Source organism: Coregonus lavaretus (genome assembly GCF_964263955.1).
Source record: "Coregonus lavaretus genome assembly, chromosome: 1".
NCBI lineage: Eukaryota > Metazoa > Chordata > Actinopteri > Salmoniformes > Salmonidae > Coregonus > Coregonus lavaretus.
Genome location: NC_139988.1, coordinates 44,003,704 through 44,024,934, shown reverse-complemented (window position 1 = coordinate 44,024,934; position 21,231 = coordinate 44,003,704).

The following is a 21,231-nucleotide window of genomic DNA, read 5'->3' as shown; positions in this document are numbered from 1 at the left end:
ACGTGGAGGATGTTTGCCCTTACACCTCCAATACATCACTGGACTTTTGTCTTGGTTCTTGGGCACAAACTGCAGAGACGATTTAGCCCCAGGTGGGTTGTTGGGATACCGGGATGAGGGAACAGTCCTTCTCAAACTGGGTCCCAAGATGCACCAGATCCTCCACATTCTGCACACATTCACGAAGTTGACTGGCAAGGCGGGGAACAATGTTCTTAAGAATGCGTTTGACCATCTCCTACTCAGTAATGTCAGCCTTCCATTGCCTACATAGAACTCGATAGGAGAAGGCAAAGTCCCGTATTGGCTCTGCTTCACCCTGGACTCTGTTACGAACCCGTTACGGACAGTTCATACTCATAGTCCTCTGAGAGGAAGGCTGAATGGAATCATTTCTGAAACTCCTCCCAAGTTGACACTTGTTCACGGGCTATCTCCCACCAGTCTCTTGCTGTATCATGGAGAACACTGCGGAGGGTGGCAAGAACCTCCAAGTCATTAAGGGTCCGGATAATCATTACACTTAGATAGGGAAAGCAGAGGATCAACATCATCTTCTGGGCTGCCAAAAATGGGGAAAAGGAGCTTGATAGGGAGGGAGCTCTAGAGGAGGCATGACAGTGGCAGGGGGTCTTGGTGAAACTAGAGTTCTGTTGTTTAACAGTGTCTTCAGCTGGGTTTTTCCCACACTATCTGTTCCTATTTCCTTAATGACAGAGCCAGTGACAGAGGTAAACACTGAGGGAGTTGCAGAGGGTTTGCCCAGATGGGAGAAGCACTGCATCACTAACTGAAGGTGAAGGGCTGTGGACTTCTGCGCTTTTTGCATCTCATTAGAGGTCTCCTTTTGACATTGTTCAATCAAACATTGTATTTCCCCTGTGAGTGAGTTCTTCATGTCCTCCATAACATCTTTCAGGTGAGCACACACTTCCTTCACAACAGAGGCTGACTCCTCTGCTCTCTGTTTTTGTTCCTCCTCAAGACAGGTCATGATTAGATGATGGTTAGTTTCAATTAATATTTTGAAACTTTGCATTTTTCCTTGAACATCCTGTTTCAGAGAATCTTGCAAATATTTCTGTCTCTGACAGTTTGTATTGGTTTTCCTCAATTTCATGGGGGAGATGAGCCAACTTCAGCTGCACATCTTTCTGATGAGCCTCCAGACTTTCACTGAGTTTGCAAATGGCGTTCTCCTGCATTGTCAAACTATTGTTGGTGTGTGTCCATTGTTGTTCCATTTGTCCAGTGAGCACAGAGACACCTCTCCCAGTCTGTCTGGTCAGTGTAACAGGAAGAGGTTGAGGGGAGGGTAATGGTGGAGAGATTATAGGCGGGCCAGAAGCCTGGGGATAAGGGAGAGTGCATTCCAACTCCGTTACAAAATCGAGTCCTTCCACAATGAAACAATCCCGGTCATACTGTAATTTCCATTAGGCGTGTCCACATTGACATAGTATGGGGTTCCAATAAAATACATGATTCAACAACTGTGTGTGGTGTGTTCATGGTTGATTTTCTCAATAGGTCACTAGGGAACAGCTGTTCAGGCACCAGTGCTGTAGCCGTACTGTTAGAGAGGGGTAAAGATAAAGATTTTTGTTTGGGCACAAGGCAGATATTAACCCTGCCGATAGAAATATAGTAGGATAGAGAGAGTACCACTACCAGACAAACACACATCAGCAGAAGAGACTGCCTAGAGTGTAGCCAGTGGAGAGAAAGAACAGGACACACCATAAAAACACAAATCACTGCACAGGGGTAACCTAACCAATAATATATCTCATAAAATAATAATGATTAGAGAAACTCAGAGGCAACTCCATAGACAATAAAGAACCCAGTCATCAACAGAGGTTTGCAATAATCTGTATTCATTCACAGAGTGAAGAGTGAGTGGGTGTATAACAGTGGAGGCTCCTCAGAGGGGGAAGGGGAGGACCATCCTCCTCAGTGAATTTCATAAAAATTAAAATAGGAAAACTTTGAAAAAGTTATCATTTTTAGATAAAACTATACTAAATATATTCACGTGAGAATGAATGAATCTAGTACCGAAAGCATAAGCTACAGCTAGCTAGCACTACAGTGCATAAAATGTGGTGAGTAGTTGACTCAAAGAGAGAGAAAGACAATAGCTGAACAGTTTTCAACAAATTAATTTCTTCAAAAATGAAGGAGAAGCAAGAGAGAGAGAAAGAGAGATTGTAATTTTTTTTCACTTTCAGTTTCACTTACTTCGCTAGCAAATGCAGTTTAGTTACTCAAACAACAGGCTCAGACAGATGGATGCTATGTTAGCTAGCTGGCTATGACTATCCAACACAACACTGGAACTGTTCCAAGTCAAGGTAAGCTTTTGGTTTTAATAATGTATTGCCACAGGGTCCTGCCGGTCTAATTGCTTACTGACTATACACTGTAACGTTACTGTATGATTGTAGCGGGTTTACTAACACATTCGTTCTATTAGCTAAAGTTACAGTGTCGGAAGTTTATATACACCTTAGCCAAATACATTTAAACTCAGTTTTCACAATTCCTGACATTTAATCATAGTAAAAATTCCCTGTCTTAGGTCAGTTAGGATCACCACTTTATTTTAAGAATGTGAAATGTCCGAATAATAGTAGAGAGAATGATTTATTTCAGCTTTTATTTCTTTCATCACATTCCCAGTAGGTCAGAAGTTTACATACACGCAATTAATATTTGGTAGCATTGCCTTTAAATTGTTTAACTTGGGTCAAACGTTTCGGGTAGCCTTCCATAAGCTTCCCACAATAAGTTGGGTGAATTTTGGCCCATTCCTCCTGACAGAGCTGGTGTAACTGAGTCAGGTTTGTAGGCCTCCTTGCTCGCAAACACTTTTTCAGTTCTGCCCTCAGATTTTCTATAGGATTGAGGTCAGGGCTTTGTGACGGCCACTCCAATACCTTGACTTTGTTGTCCTTAAGCCATTTTGCCACAACTTTGGAAGTATGCTTGGGGTCATTGTCCATTTGGAAGACCAATTTGCGACCAAGCTTTAACTTCCTGACTGATGTCTTGAAATGTTGCTTCAATATATCCACATCATTTTCCTTCCTCATGATGCTATCTATTTTGTGAAGAGAACCAGTCCCTCCTGCAGCAAAGCACCCCCACAGCATGATGCTGCCACCCCCTGTGCTTCATGGTTGGGATGGTGTTCTTCGGCTTGCAAGCTACCCCCTTTTCCTTCCAAACATAACAATGGTCATTATGGCCAAACAGTTGCAAACCGTAGTCTGGCTTTTTTATTGCGGTTTTGGAGCAGTGGCTTCTTCCTTGCTCAGCGGCCTTTCAGATTATGTCGATATAGGACTCATTTTACTGTGGATATATAGATACCTTTGTACCTGTTTCCTCCAACATCTTCACAAGGTCCTTTGCTGTTGTTCTGGAATTGATTTGCACTTTTCGCACCAAAGTACGTTCATCTCTAGGAGACAGAACGCATCTCATTCCTGAGCGGTATGACGGCTGCGTGGTCCCATGGTGTTTATACTTGCGTACTATTGTTTGTACAAATGAACGTGGTACTTTCAGGCATTTGGAAATTGCTCCCAAGGATGAACCAGACTTCTGGAGGTCTACAATTTTCTTTTTGAGGTCTTGGCTGATTTCTTTTGATTTTCCCAGGATGTCAAGCAAAGAGACACTGAGTTTGAAGGTAGGCCTTGAAATACATCCACAGGTACACCTCCAATTGACTCAAATGATGTCAATTAACCTAGCAGAAGCTTCTAAAGCCATGACATCGTTTTCTGGAATTTTCCAAACTGTTTAAAGGCACAGTCAACTTAGTGTATGTAAACTTCTGACCCACTGGAATTGTGATACAGTGAATTATAAGTGTAATAATCTGTCTGTAAACAATTGTTGGAAGAATTACTTGTGTCATGCACAAAGTAGATGTCCTAACCGACTTGCCAAAACTATAGTTTGTTAACAAGAAATTGGTGGAGTGGTTGAAAAACAAGTTTTAATGACTCCAACCTAAGTGTAGGTAAATGTCCGACTTCAACTGTATGTTGATTAGGACGTTACTTTAGCTAAAATTGGGACAACAATGTAGGCTGTGTGTAGCGGTTATGACATGGTTTGGAAAGGTTTATTCACCTGGTCACATACAGCTGATGTGTTGTTCATTGAAGTCCACAAACGAAAGGAAAAGGTGAGAGGAGGAGTGTGCATAGAAGCTAGAATGAATACAATGTGGCTGCTACGTATGAAAGTGAATTATGTTTATGCATGATCAGGTGTTTATTCATTCTGCCGATCCTGTTGAAAATGGTTCTTAAACGGAAACAAAAGAAACGGGAATAAAAACACCTGAATTTGTCCAATAGAAACTGTTGGACTAATGATTACACCCTAGATAAGCTAGATGCAGGCAAGATTGTGCAAGGCGGTATTGAATGTGTCACTGTTTGTCCATGTGTCACTGTCTGTCATCTCAAAATGTTCTTGACCTACATTGTAAACTTTAATTCATAGGTTAGGTTGTTGCAACCTCATGAGGGTATAGGGAAAATGTGAGTATCATGTAGTAGCCTAAACCTTTCGATGTTACATTGAACTGGGTGAATGGAGTATGAATGACAGTCATCCAACATGCTGTAATAGAAATAAGGCTATGCTCATTAAAATAAAAATCGTCCTCCCTCATCATAAACGACACTGACCGCCACTGGTGTATAAATGTGTGTTTAGCCCAAAACAAAAGGCCTTAAAATGAACCAAAGTCTCTTAGGCCAGTAAGCAATAGTCACACAATAAATCAAACAATTCAGTCAAAAATGATAATAAAAATGATAAACAATCTCATGTGCAGTGCATTAATAGTTCCCCAAAGGCACTGAACATAAAAGGGAGCGCAGCGCAAAGAGAGATAGAAAAAGAGAGAGAGAGAAAGAGAGAGGGTCTTAGCTGTTGCATCCAGGCTTGAAGGTGCATTCATCCATCCGACACAATCGTAAGTTGTTTGTTTGACAAAAGCTTTGCAACAATGTTGCTAGTAATCCATGAGATCAGAGGATAGAACAGTCCCAACAGGTTCCAACTCGTTTTATAAATTAAGCACGCCGAAAATACACAAGACTTCTGCATAAATTGCACACACCATCAAAACCGCAGCTCCAACCGAGAAAGCTTTCCCACAGAGACGGAAGAGACACATTTACTTCTTCTTCTTCTATGATATAATGGCGGTCTACAAACAAACGTTAAAGGTGCATGCCGCCACATACTTTGCTGGAGTGTGTGGTCAATCATGATTTACAACATTTCTAAATCCTCGAACCTAACTCAGTACTTCTGAGAAAATTTAAAAGAGCCCTACTAACTTCTAATAGACCCTACCCATCCCCAAAATCCCTTCCAAACCCTGTCCAACCCCGTCCAACCTCAATGACCCTACACGTCAATCTTTCCCTCTCTTCAACATACTTTCAACAATATAACAACACATGCTCCACCGTTTCATCGACCATACACTCCAGACACAAACCATTCACATGCTTGCCAACCAGATGTAATGACGAGTTCAATGTACAATCTCCTAAGCACAATCGAGCAAACACCACCTCTTACTTCCTAATGTAATCCTAATCCTAAAGTTGATCACGGCCGGTTATGACATAGCCTGGGATCGAACCCTGGTCTGTAGTGACGGCTCAAGCACTGCGATGCAGTGCCTTAGACTGCTGCGCCACTCGGGAGGTGCATACTATAATTCTAACATGTTGTACGTCCTCCACCCACTGGAGGGCATCTACTATCGCCAACAGCTCAACTGAGTATACTGACAAATCATCTGTTAGTCTTCTACATATCTGCACATCAAATTCAGGAATGTAAACGCCTGCTCCTGTGCTCCCACTATCTGGGTCCTTGGATCCATCTGTGAAAAGCAGGGGAAAAAAGCAAAAAAACTTCTACCAATGTAATTGTCAACCTGTTTCTCTATATCACTGACTTCTGACCAATCTTTCCTTTTCTCTACCAAGGTTAGATCAACAACAGGATCTCGGAGTAACCATGGAGGAACATCCCATATCACCACAGAAGGGCCAACCTCCAACTCCCTCAAACCACTCTCATCAGCAAGCTTTCCAACTATCCAACCAAAACCACTGCCTTGTCTACTAATATATTCCCAACAGTCATCTAGAACAGTAGCAGTGGGATGCTCAAACTCACAGCCTTTCAACCTAACCCAATAAGCTAATGACCCCCCCCAAAATCACTGTATATCCAAAGGCATCTCACCTGCCTCCACTAGTAAGGCACATACTGATATTAATTTAAATGCACCAATACATATCCTTAAAGCTATATACTGGATTCTGTCCAGCCTCTGAAGCCAAGTCTTCACCGCTGTTCCATAAACTATACACCCGTAATCAATTGTCATCCTGATCAGAGCTCTATAAATATCCATCAACGATAGTCTATCAGCACCACATTCATAACCAGAGACCAAGAGCTACCACCACTTTGTTTCAACATTTATGACATGATCTTTCCGTGTATATCGCTCATTGAACCATAGAGCCAAATGTTTGTATTTAGAAACCCTCCCCATAGGCTGTCCATACAGAAACAACTGTATATTATAAGTAACTACCAACATTCGAAAACACATCATTAATCATAACGTTGAACAAAATAGGACTTATAGCACTGCCTTGAGGAATACCATTGTCTACATAGTGATCAGATCCTATTTTAACTTGAAAATAGCAATTAAATAATGCCAAAACCCAGTTAAATAATCTCCCACCTATACCAAGTCTTTCCATCTGAATCAGTAGGCCTTCTCTCCACATAGTGTGATAAGCCTTTTCAGTGTCATAAAAGACAGTAGCCATTACTTCGTTTGTTCAATTTCATTGCTCACCTTTACTAATGCATCAAAAGTTGATCTACCTTTACATAATCCACTTTGACATTGACTCAATAAACCTCTATGTTCCAGGAAATATGACAATCTGTTGACTATCATCTTTTCCATCAGTTTACACAAGTTAGAGGTCAGTGCTATTGGTCTATAACTATCACCGCATGAAGGATCCTTACCAGGCTTTACAAAATATAATATTACGGCATGTTTCCAACAAGAAGGTATAACCCCCTCACTCCACATCTTATTAAATAATCCCAGGAGAACATGTATGACCTCATCAGGTAGATGCTTAAACACTACATAGCAAAACTGATCATGACCTGCGACTGTATATCCACAGCCTATTAAGGCTGAACTCATCTCATGCATGGTAAAAACAACATCCAAAGAAGAGTCAATAGTATCCCTTTTCTTATACACATTAACATGAGCATTTAAAATCTCACACCTGCGTTGCTTATATACTTCATCTAAAGAAACCCCACTATGTACCCTAGCAAATGTCTTCCCCAACAAGTCAGCTTTTCTTTATCAGTTATGGCAATTTTTTGAAACACAACCAAAATTGGAGAGGTCACAGAGGCAGGACATACATCAACCGGCCTCTCTAAAGACAACTCTCCAACAGACTTTAAGAAATGATCACCAAACTTTTTCCAGTCTGCTTTATGAAAGCACCATCTTCTGAATGGTACCCTATCTGGAGTAGTAACATCAAAGTTCATGGTACACTAAATCGGGAAATGATCACTTCAAACAGTAGAATCATTCATTACATTACATTCACACATACAGTAGATGCAATAGAGTTAGAAACCAGTGTGAGGTCCAGGCAGGATGTAACCCCTCTACCAACATCCATTGTTAAGACATACTAATGCTCTTGTTTCCATTATATCTTCCACAATAGTAAAATTAGCATCTGTATGTTGGCTTCCCCATAAACTAGTATGTGCATTAAAGTCACAGCACCATATCTCCAGAGCCCAATTCTCCTGAAATTTCATCAAACATCGCTACAGATAGTTGACGACAACGTTTGTAGAAATGTTGTAACTTAAGATTACTACCTGCACTGTAGATTTCCACCATCACTCATTCATATTCAGATGGGTCAGGTATATTATGATATACAATACCTTCCCTTATGAACGTAGCACACCCACCACCCTGTCCAATTGATCTATCAGATATAATTGAGCAATAACCAGGAATAATAAAATCAAGATGTGGTCTAAGCCATGTTTCTTGAACACATATCACATCAGGTTTGATCTCTAAAACAATTACATATTTCTTCAACTCCTGACAATTAGCAATAAGGCTTCTGGCATTCCACTGAAGGATAACAAAAACCATAACTCTAATTATCATCATACTGAGACATTCCATCATTAGTATTATTAGTCAACATATCAACAATCAAGGCGACAGTAACATCTGTTACTCCTAAAAACGATTTTGCTGCTTCCACAATGATCTTCAACTTGGCAGTTATTCTTTCCACAAATGCAGTCACATTGATAACCTTTCCAATGAAGGCTATGAAGTCAATCTGATTAACTATTAAGGTGTCCTTTGACACAACACATTTGTGAGAGGAAGATTTCTGAACAGGTCTCATATCTGTGTCTGGACCAACATAAGCAACATTTCCTACAGTAGGTCTACCTATTCCAGGAGTAACCCTATTATCTCCATCATTATGCCTATTAATTCCACCAATCTGCCTCGCAGCCTCTGCATAAGAGACATTATAAATGATTTTATATTTTTGGGCCTCTTTAGCCTCTTTCTGCATCTGGCAACCACCAAAATCTGGCATCCACCAAATGCTGCCTTGTTTTCAAAAGAAAAGCAATTTCTATGTCCATTAAAATAACATCGAATTGATCAGAAATACAGTGTAGACATTGTTAATGTTGTAAATGAGTATTGTAGCTGGAAACGACTGTTTTTAATGGAATATCTACAGAGGCCCATTATCAGCAACCATCAGTCCTGTATTCCAATGGCATGTTGTGTTTGCTAATCCAAGTTTATCATTTTAAAAGGCTAATTGATCATTAGAAAACCCTTTTGCAATTATTTTAGCACAGCTGAAAACTGTTATGCTGATTAAAGTTGCAATAAAACTGGCCTTCTTGATACTAGTTGAGTATCTGGAGCATCAGCAATTGTGGGTTCGATTACAGAATCAAAATGGCCAGAAACAAATCACTTTCTTCTGAAACTCGTCAGTCTATTCTTGTTCTGAGAAATGAAGGCTTTTCCATGTGAGAAATTGCCAAGAAACTGAAGATCTCGTACAACGCTGTGTACTACTCCCTCTAACCAGAATAGAAAGAGGAGTGGGAGGCCCCGGTGCACAACTGAGCAAGAGGACAAATACATTAGAGTGTCTAGTTTGAGAAACAGACGCCTCACAGGTCCTCAACTGACAGCTTCATTAAATAGTAACCGCAAAACACCAGTCTCAACATCAACAGTGAAGTATCAACTTCGGGATGCTGACCTTCTAGGCAGAGTTGCAAAGAAAAAGCCATATCTCAGACTGGCCAATAAAATATTAAGATGGGCAAAAGAACACTGGACAGAGGAAGATTGGAAAAAAGTGTTATAGACAGACAAATCAAAGTTTGAGGTGTTCGGATCACAAAGAAGAACATTAGTGAGACGCAGACCAAATGAAAAGATGCTGGAGGAGTGCTTGATGCCATCTGTCAAGCATGGTGGAGGCAATGTGTTGGTTTGGGGTTGCTTTGGTGGTGGTAAAGTGGGAGGTTTGTACAGGGTAAAAGGGATCTTGAAGAAGGAAGGCTATCACTCCATTTTGCAACGCCATGCCATACCCTGTGGACGGCGCTTGAGTGGAGCCAATTTCCTCCTACAACAGGACAATGACCCAAAGCACAGCTCCAAACTATGCAATAACTATTTAGGGAAGAAGCAGTCAGCTGGTAGCTGGTATTCTGTCTATAATGGATTGGCCAGCACAGTCACCAGATCTCATTGAGCTGTTGTGGGAGCAGCTTGACCATATGGTATGGAAGACGTGCCCATCAAGCCAATCCAACTTGTGGGAGGTGCTTCAGGAATCTCTTCAGATTACCTCAACAAATGGACAACTAGAATGCCAAAGGTCTGCAAGGCTGTAATTGCTGCAAATGGAGGATTCTTTGATGAAAGCAAAGTTTGAAGGACACAATTATTATTTCAATTAAAAATCATTATTCCTAACCTTGTCAATGACTTCATTTCCTATTCATTTAGCTATATTTCCTATTCAAACTCATTTCATGTGTGTTTTCCTCAAAAACAAGGACATTTCTAAGTGACCCCAAACTTTTGAACAACCCAGCTTAGCCAAAGCTCTAGGGACACGTCTTGTGATTTTCTTCCCATTGAGAGTTTTCATTTTCAGAATATTCCCTTGCTGACCATGGTTAGCACAGAATATTAACGGTCTACCATTACCAATGTACCGGGCTAATGTGACTTCACCTATCTCTTTCTTAACAGCATTGGTTAATAGAATAGGGTGTATTTGAGACCCCGTGGTTGCATCAAACACGATTACAACATTCCACTCATCATTACTTTTGTTTTTCACTACCTTCACGTTCTCAACACTAGAAGTGCCACTGCTGTCAGGAGCGCTTATAGCAGGGCCATTCTTTTTATTTTCACATTTCACCACAGACCATCCAGGTCTATGACTTTCATCAACCCCAACCATACCACAAAACTATCATCCATGTCGACCGCAGTCCAGCACAGCTGTTGCTAAAACCGCCTACCACAGTATAGAACGAATGCGTCTACCCGCTCCCACTTCCGCATCGGGCGGCAACTTCAGTTCCACTTCCTCCTTCCTGACAGCTGGTGCACTCTTAAAGTGGCAACACAGGGTGAAGTCTCTGTGCAGGATTACGCCACACCCTTATGCTTGTCCTCTCTGCCCTGCTCTGGGCTCAGTTGGGATATAACCTTTTTACGGAAGTAGTACCTATTCAGTATGGGAATTGGGACAGAAGAGCCCATATACTAAACAGTCTCAGAAGGAAAGGTCCCCTGTAGCTCAGTTGGTAGAGCATGGCGCTTGCAACGCCAGGATTGTGGGTTCGTTTCCCATGGGGGGCCAGTATGAAAATGTATGCACTAACTGTAAGTCGCTCTGGACAAGAGCGTCTGCTAAATGATTAAAATGTAAAAATGTAAAAGAAGACAATCTCAGAAGAAGACATAAGACTGAATGATCGGGCAAATTTTAGATTTCCACCTAAATAGACATACCCAAACACAATTATTTTTTTGTGAGATGGTCATAAATAATAACTGGTCATTTTGTATTGTTTTAGAAAGGTCTGGAACTCAACTTTCTTGCAAAAATAGTACATAGTACAAATATTATGAAAATATGAATAATCATATACTGTTTTTTTTCCTATTCAACAAAAGTGGGGCAATAGGGCTTGAAATGACTGAAATGCTTTCTAAATATAGTAAAAATCGAATTATAAATGAGTATAAGATTTAACCTTTTATATAACTGTAAAATAAATATGATCATACTTTGAGACAGTACAATATTGCCATTATTTCATATACAGTGAGGGAAAAAAGTATTTGATCCCCTGCTGATTTTGTACGTTTGCCCACTGACAAAGACATGATCAGTCTATAATTTTAATGGTAGATTTATTTCAACAGTGAGAGACAGAATAACAACAACAAAATCCAGAAAAACACATGTCAAAAATTTTATAAATTGATTTGCATTTTAATGAGGGAAATAAGTATTTAACCCCTCTGCAAAACGACTTAGTACTTGGTGGCAAAACCCTTGTTGGCAATCACAGAGGTCAGACGTTTCTTGAAGTTGGCCACCAGGTTTGCACACATCTCATGAGGGATTTTGTTCCACTCCTCTTTGCCGATCTTCTCCTAGTCATTAAGGTTTCGAGGCTGACGTTTGGCAACTCGAATCTTCAGCTCCCTCCACAGATTTTCTATGGGATTAAGGTCTGGAGACTGACTAGGCCACTCCAGGACATTAATGTGCTGCTTCTTGAGCCACTCCTTTGTTGCCTTGGCCGTGTGTTTTGGGTCATTGTCATGCTGGAATACCCATCCACGACCCATTTTCAATGCCCTGGCTGAAGGAAGGCGGTTATCACCCAAGATTTGACGGTACTTTGCCCCGTCCATCGTCCCTTTGATGCGGTGAAGTTGTCCTGTCCCCTTAGCAGTAAAACACCCCCAAAGCATAATGTTTCCACCTCAATGTTTGACGGTGGGGATGGTGTTCTTGGGGTCATAGGCAGCATTCCTCCTCCTCCAAACTCGGCGAGTTGAGTTGATGCCAAAGAGCTCGATTTTGGTCTCATCTGACCACAACACTTTCACCCAGTTCTCCTCTGAATCCTTCAGATGTCCATTGGCAAACTTCAGACGGGCATGTATATGTGATTTCTTGAGCAGGGGGACCTTGCGGGTGCTGCAGGATTTCAGTCCTTCACGGCGTAGTGTGTTACCAATTGTTTTCTTGGTGACTATGGTCCCAGCTGCCTTGAGATCATTGACAAGATCCTCCCGTGTAGTTCTTGGCTGAGTCCTCACCGTTCTCATGATCATTGCAACTCCACGAGGTGAGATCTTGCATGGAGCCCCAGGCCGAGGGAGATTGACAGTTATTTTGTGTTTCTTCCATTTTCGAATAATCGCACCAACTGTTGTCACCTTCTCACCAAGCTGCTTGGCGATGGTCTTGTAGCCCATTCCAGCCTTGTGTAGGTCTACAATCTTGTCCCTGACATCCTTGGAGAGCTCTTTGGTCTTGGCCATTGTGGAGAGTTTGGAATCTGATTGATTTATTGCTTCTGTGGACACGTGTCTTTTATACAGGTAACAAGCTGAGATTAGGAGCACTCCCTTTAAGAGTGTGCTCCTAATCTCAGCTCGTTACCTGTATAAAAGACACCTGGGAGCCAGAAATCTTTCTGATTGAGAGGGGGTCAATTACTTATTTCCCTCATTCAAATGCAAATCAATTTATAACATTTTTGACATGCGTTTTTCTGGATTTTTGTTTTGTTATTCTGTCTCTCACTGTTCAAATAAACCTACCATTAAACTTATAGACTGATCATTTCTTTGTCAGTGGGCAAACGTACAAAATCAGCAGGGGATCAAATACTTTTTTCCCTCACTGTAACTGATGACAGAGACTTTTCCCCTAAACATCCACTGAGTGGTGCAGAGACAACATTCAAATGTAAGCAGACTCGTTACAACTTCAGCTTTAAGCACAAAGTGATTTTGTCCATTTGTATCCTTGTTATAATTTTGCGAAATTATTTTGTATTTTTCCCTGTTGAGAGCTATAAATCCATCTGCGAACATCACAGCGGGAAGAAACTGATATTATTGCATCTGCTAGACTCCTGTTTCATATGCACTATTGCAAGCGCATCTGTGAGGTTCACAGGCACAGTAAATCGGTCCTTTGTCTGGATAGACAAATAAATGTGACACATCACTCCTTATGCAAATGTGGGGTCTGAAACCTGACACTTTAAGTCAGCTCAGTTAGAGAGTGGAAGAGAGAGCAGACCGATGTGGCTTTCTGGCACTATAAGACACGGGACCCTAAGGCGTTCACAGAGCGCTTTGTACACCAAAATGTCAGTCAGAACCAGAACCGCTCAAAGTTCCCCATATGGGGGACTTAACATCTAAGAAGTGTTTTCTTGAATGTGAATTTACTTTTCACTTGGGAAATATGAGTTGGTAATGAGTTCCATTCAGTGATGGCTCTGTATATAACTGCTGATTTGAGAAGACCTTTCCTTGGTCTGGTGGGTATCAGATGACCCAAACTTGACTGTCTGGTTTGGTGATTATGTCTATTGCCGGTATACACAAATTGGACTGAGAAATAAGGGGGTTTCTATATCTCTTAAACCGACACTATTCATTTCCCTGTGAGGATACCTTTCCAGTATTGCAGATTGAGATTAAGGATACAAAGGAACTTGATCATTTTTATCTCAACCAAAAACCTGCTTGTTGGGTTGGTTTTTTCACTCATCACTTGTTCAAAGGAAAAATAATACTGTCACTACCATGCCTTCCAAACAAGATACATTCACAAATGAGCTGAACATTTCAAAACTGTTCAGCAAAGAGGACAATGGAAGTTGACTTCAAAGATACACATTCATTATATAAACCAATGTGTTATGATTTACAGGCTTCATCTGTATATTGTCACATTTATTTACACACACTCAAACCAGTACATGTATTTCTAATTGAAAACAATTTATACTGAACAGAAATATTAACGCAACATGCAACAATATCAACAATTTTACTGAGTTACAGTTCATATAAGGAAATCAGTCAATTGAAATAAATCATTAGGCCCTAATCTATGGATTTCACATGACTGGGCAGGGGCGCAGCCATGGGTGGGCCTGGGAGGGCATAGGCCCATCCACTTGGGAGCCTATGCCCCTTTTATTGTCCCCAGCACAAGGTGCAACTGTGTAATGATCATGCTGTTTAATCAGCTTCTTGATATGCCACACCTGTCAGGTGCATGCATTATCTTGACAAAGGAGAAATGCTCACTAACAGGGATGTAAAGATATTTGTGCACATAATTTGAGAGAAATAAGCTTTTTGTGCGTATGGAAAGTTTCTGGGATCTTTTTTTTTTCCAGCTCATGAAATATGGGACCAACACTTTACATGTTGCATTTATATTTTTTTCAGTATAATTGCTTCCAGGGGTAAAATGCAGTCTGGCCATTGACATAACTGATTGTTAAAAGCAAGCTCTAACGCCAAAGTGTTAATCGGAAGGACATTTTGTGATTTAAAAAACTAGCTAAATTGTTAAAATGTCACATAGTGAATAGAAATTTCACCACATAGGCCTATGAATAGTCTTGAATTTGTATTTTAGAAAATGTGTTAAACATTGTGGCCCTGTGAGTGAGCGAGCTGCGACCTCTGCCAATATACTGGCAAAGCTCCCCATTAGGTACTGTAGGCTACAATGTTATTACAGTTGCAACACAATTCAATTAGCAAAGCCAGTGATATCAAAGTAGGCTAGCTGTCAATGCAGGGAACAGGACTTCCCGTATCCAACTAGTGACTGAGTGAACAACATCACACATACAGCACACTAATCCCGAATTCAAGACTTGAGACAGGACACCTTCTCAGCTAGAACAGGAGCCTCACCTCCAGGGAGAGGATCAAGACGCGTCTTTTTTGCTTCTCTAGGGGCACGTTGGTGGAGAGGAGAGAACGAACAGCAGGGAGGAAAGGAGCGACAGTGCACTGGGAGTGATGGAGAGGATAGGACCTGTTGTTTTCTTACAATAGCCTATGGAAAGTACTTGCCTGGGGACGTACACGTTAAATCCATGAGCTGCTCAAGTGAGATTGATAATGCAAGAAGACTGTACAATTCATGGGATCTGCTGAAAGTAAGTGAGTATTCTGCATATATTTTCAGAGTCTTATGTATGAAAGTGGTGGTGATTTGTTATTTCTATATATATATATATATATATATATATATATATATATATATATATATATATATATATATATATATATTTTACTTTCCACAACCTTAAATGTACAATGCTTATTGAATAACGTACCCATAGTGACAGCTTTATTTGGTTTTCTCCACCCCACGTCCTTTTGCTTATTTAATTCAAAGAGGTTTCATTCTAAATCGAATTGATTTCACATTTTGAGAATACATATAGGAAAGTACCCTCTGTCAGTTAGAATAACATAGTGATGTAACTTCATCTCATTAAATATTAAATATGCCTATAAACATTTTAAAGTTAAATGTTTAATCCCAAAAAAAATCTGTGTGATGCGCATAGTTCCTAATTAATATATTTTTTTCATTGGGGTGAGAATGAGATTGTATGTTTTCTGCACTTTAATATTCGACATAACCTAACAGTCTGTTCATGGACTGCTAAAAAGCCGTAAGACTGCTAAATAGTTAAGTAAATGGTTACCCGGACTATCTGCACAGGCAAAATCTTAGAGGAAAATCTGGTTAAATCTGCTTTCCACCAGATACTGAGAGATGAATTAATCTTTCAGCAGGACAGGACAATAACCTAAAAGGCCAAATCTACACTGGAGTTGCTTACCAAGAAGACAGTGAATGTTCCTGAGTGGCCGAGTTACGGTTTTGATTTAAATCTGCTTGAAAATCTATGGCAAGACCTGAAAATGGTTGTCTAGCAATAATCATAAACCAATTTGACAGAGCTTGAAGAATTTTGAAAATAATCATGGGCCAATGTTGCTCAATCCAGGTGTGGAAGCTCTTAGAGACTTAGCCAAAATGACTCAATGCTGTAATCACTGTAAAAGGTGATTCTAACATGTATTGACTCAGGGGGTTGAATACTTATCTAATCAAGATAAATTAGTGTTTTATTAAAAAATATTCAAACGTTAGATTTTTCTCCCAATTTGACATTAGAGAATTTTGTGTAGATCGTTGATGTTTGTGTAGATCAACTTTGGTCCCACTTTGTAACACAACAAAAAAAGGATACATCCATTTTAATCCCACTTTGTAACACATCAAAGTGTGGAAAATGTCAAGGGGTGTGAATACTTTCTGAAGGCACTGTATCTACAGTGGGGAGAACAAGTATTTGATACACTGCCGATTTTGCAGGTTTTCCTACTTACAAAGCATGTATAGGTCTGTAATTTTTATCATAGGTACACTTCAACTGTGAGAGACGGAATCTAAAACAAAAATCCAGAAAATCACATTGTATGATTTTTAAGTAATTAATTTTGCATTTTATTGCATGACATAAGTATTTGATACATCAGAAAAGCAGAACTTAATATTTGGTATAGAAACCCTTGTTTGCAAAAACAGAGATCATACGTTTCCTGAAGGTCTTGACCAGGTTTGCACACACTGCAGCAGGAATTTTGGCCCACTCCTCCATACAGACCTTCTCCAGATCCTTCAGGTTTCGGGGCTGTCGATGGGCAATACGGACTTTCAGCTCCCTCCAAAGATTTTCTATTGGGTTCAGGTCTGGAGACTGGCTAGGCCACTCCAGGACCTTGAGATGCTTCTTACGGAGCCAATCCTTAGTTGCCCTGGCTGTGTGTTTCGGGTCGTTGTCATGCTGGAAGACCCAGCCACGACCCATCTTCAATGCTCTTACTGAGGGAAGGAGGTTGTTGGCCAAGATCTCGCGATACATGGCCCCATCCATCCTCCCCTCAGGACATGCGCTGGCTTGAGCAGGGGGACCTTGCGTGAGCTGCAGGATTTTAATCCATGACGGCGTAGTGTGTTACTAATGGTTTTCTTTGAGACTGTGGTCCCAGCTCTCTTCAGGTCATTGACCAGGTCCTGCCGTGTAGTTCTGGGCTGATCCCTCACCTTCCTCATGATCATTGATGCCTCACGAGGTGAGATCTTGCATGGAGCCCCAGACCGAGGGTGATTGACTGTCATCTTGAACTTCTTCCATTTTCTAATAATTGCGCCAACAGTTGTTGCCTTCTCACCAAGCTGCTTGCCTATTGTCCTGTAGCCCATCCCAGCCTTGTGCAGGTCTACAATTTTATCCCTGATGTCCTTACACAGCTCTCTGGTCTTAGCCATTGTGGAGAGGTTGGAGTCTGTTTGATTGAGTGTGTGGACAGGTGTCTTTTATACAGGTAACGAGTTCAAACATGTGCAGTTAATACAGGTAATGAGTGGAGAACAGGAGGGCTTCTTAAAGAAAAACGAACAGGTCTGTGAGAGCCGGAATTCTTACTGGTTGGTAGGTGATCAAATACTTATGTCATGCAATAAAATGCAAATGAATTACTTAAAAATCATACAATGTGATTTTCTGGATTTTTGTTTTAGATTCCGTCTCTCACAGTTGAAGTGTACCTATGATAATAATTACAGACCTCTACATGCTTTGTAAGTAGGAAAACCTGCAAAATCGGCAGTGTATCAAATACTTGTTCTCCCCACTGTACCTCAATTACCTCATTCCCCTGCACATTGATCTGTTACTGGTACTGCCTGCATATAGCTCCATTCTTGTGAATGTTATTTATTTGTATTTTTTACCTCTGCATCGTTGGGAAGGGCTCTTTAGCATGCATTTCACGGTAAAGTCTACACCCGTTGTATTCGGCTCATGTGACAAATCAAATTTAATTTGATTTGATGGAAGAGCACAGACGTAAATTAATTCAGTCGGAACCCTATAAGGACAGGGATGCAGGTCCGAAATCTCCAAATCATCAAAAGCTCTGATTGATCTAAAATCATTAAAGCTGCAATATGTAACTTCTTGGGCGATCCAACCAAATTCACATAGAAAAATGAGTTATAGATCTGTCATTCGCATTGAAAGCAAGTCTAAGAAGCAATAGATATGTTTTATGTGCGCTATTTATATGCTGTATATATATATATATATATAAATATATATATATACAGTTGAAGTTGGAGGTTTACATACACTTAGGTTGGAGTCATTAAAACTTGTTTTTTCAACCACTCCACAAATTTCTTGTTAACAAACTATAGTTTTGGCAAGTCGGTTAGAACATCAACTTTGTGCAAGACACAAGTAATTTTTCCAACAATTGTTTACAGAAAGGTTATTTCATTTCAAATTCACTCTATCACAATTCCAGTGGGTCAGAAGTTTACATACACTAAGTTGACTGTGCCTTTAAACAGCTTGGAAAATTCCAGAAAATGATGTCATGGCTTTAGAAGCTTCTGATAGGCTAATTTATATAATTCGAGTCAATTGGAGGTGGACCTGTGGATGTATTTCAAGGCCTACCTTCAAACTCAGTGCCTCTTTGCTTGACATTATGGGAAAATCAAAAGAAATCAGCCAAGACCTCAGAAAATAAATTGTAGACCTCCACAAGTCTGGTTCATCCTTGGGAGCAATTTCCAAATGCCTGAAGGTACCACGTTCATCTGTACAAACAATAGTATGCAGGTTTAAACACCATGGGACCACGCAGCCTTCATACTGCTCAGGAAGGAGATGCGTTCTGTGTCCTAGAGATGAACGTACTTTGGTGCGAAAAGTGCAAATCAATCCCAGAACAACAGCAAAGGACCTTGTGAAGATGCTGGAGGAAACAGGTACAAAAGTATCTATATCCACAGTAAAACAAGTCCTATATCGACATAACCTGAAAGGCCGCTCCGCAAGGAAGAAGACACTTCTCCAAAATCGCCATAAAAAAGCCAGACTACGGTTTGCAACTGCACATGGGGACAAAGATCATACTTTTTGGAGAAATGTCCTCTGGTCTGATGAAACTAAAATAGAACTGTTTGGACATAATGAACATCGTTATGTTTGGAGGAAAAAAGGGGACGCTTGCAAGCCGAAGAACACCATCCCAACCGTGAAGCACGGGGGTGGCAGCATCATGCTGTGGGGTGCTTTGCTGCAGGAGGGACTGGTGCACTTCACAAAATAGATGGCATCATGAGGATGGAAAATTATGTGGATATATTGAAGCAGCATCTCAAGACATCAGTCAGGAAGTTAAAGCTTGGTCACAAATGGGTCTTCCAAATCGACAATGACCCCAAGCATACTTCCAAAGTTGTGGCAAAATGGCTTAAGGACAACAAAGTCAAGGTATTGGAGTGGCCATCACAAAGCCTTGACCTCAATCCTATAGAAAATGTGTGGGCAGAACTGAAAAAGTGTGTGCGAGCAAGGAGGCCTACAAACCTGACTCAGTTACACCAGCTCTGTCAGGAGCAATGGGCCAACATTCACCCAACATATTGTGGGAAGCTTGTGGAAGGCTACCCGAAACGCTTGACCCAAGTTAAACAATTTAAAGGCAATGCTACCAAATAGTAATTAAGTGTATGTAAACTTCTGACCCACTGGGAATGTGATGAAAGAAATAAAAGCTTAAATAAATCATTCTCTCTACTATTATTCTGACATTTCACATTCTTAAAATAAAGTGGTGAACCTAACTGACCTAAGACAGGGAATTTTTACTAGGATTAAATGTCAGGAATTGTAAAAAACTGAGTTTAAATGTATTTGGCTAAAGTGTATGTAAACTTCCGACTTCAACTGTATGTGCTGTAAAATTACTCACTTCAATCCACATAAATGGACATTGTTTCAGAGTGATTTGTGGCCAGTGGATAGAATCACCTTACAAAGCTGAAAGAGAATTAGCCAATTTACTCTCAGGATTAGAATAATATTGTGGAATATGAGCTGGCTGTAATAACCTGGACACCATTCAACACACAATAGAGTGTTATGAAATACTCAGAAATTCAATAGACAAGCCCTCTGCAAACAACAGCATCACTCTTGGTAGGGGGGAGGGGAAAGTGACAGGTAGAGAGAGAGGGAAGGAATGTTATGTTTTTGTTGTGTGTGTGTGTGTGTGTGTGTGTGTGTGTGTGTGTGTGTGAGCACAAGCAATTAATACAATTTAAAGATCAATTGTGCACACACATAGGCTAATCAGCAAATTAAATAGCCACTTGTTGCCATGTAATGCAAACTGAGATCACTAATTGTGAGGTGGAATATTGCATTAAATTAAAGTGCTTCTTTGATACGAACCAGCTCATCTCTATTTACCAAACCACTGGGACTAGAATGAATAATTTAGCCCTTCTTTATAATGGATTATAACCATGCAATTGGATTATCTGTGAATTAAAGGTGCACTATGCATAAATCCCTGTACAATTTCTTGGTTGCTAAAATTCTAATAGTTAGCCTAATTTCAGTTTATGTGACAAAACAAGCAAGTATAGTGTAGAGAATCATTGTACCATTAAAACCACTGTGAAATAAATTTTTCAGAACCAAATACATTGTATTTTCAGCTGTTTGAAGCTGGTGTACAAAACCGAAAGTAAAAGACACAAAAACGAAACTTAAGAACGGGAAGCATAGAAATAGCGCACATAGAACAGATCTATAACTTCTTAGACTTGCTTTCAATGTGAAAAAGTGACATATTGCAGCTTTAAAAATTTAGATCAATTAAATAAGCAAATGGGCGTGGGGTGGAGAAAACCAAATAAAGCTGTCACTATGGGTACGTTATTCAATAAGCATTGTAAATGTACGGTTGTGGAAAGTAATATACATATATATATATACACAGTTAAAGTCAGAAGTTTACATACACCTTAGCCAAATACATTTAAACTCCGTTTTTCACAATTC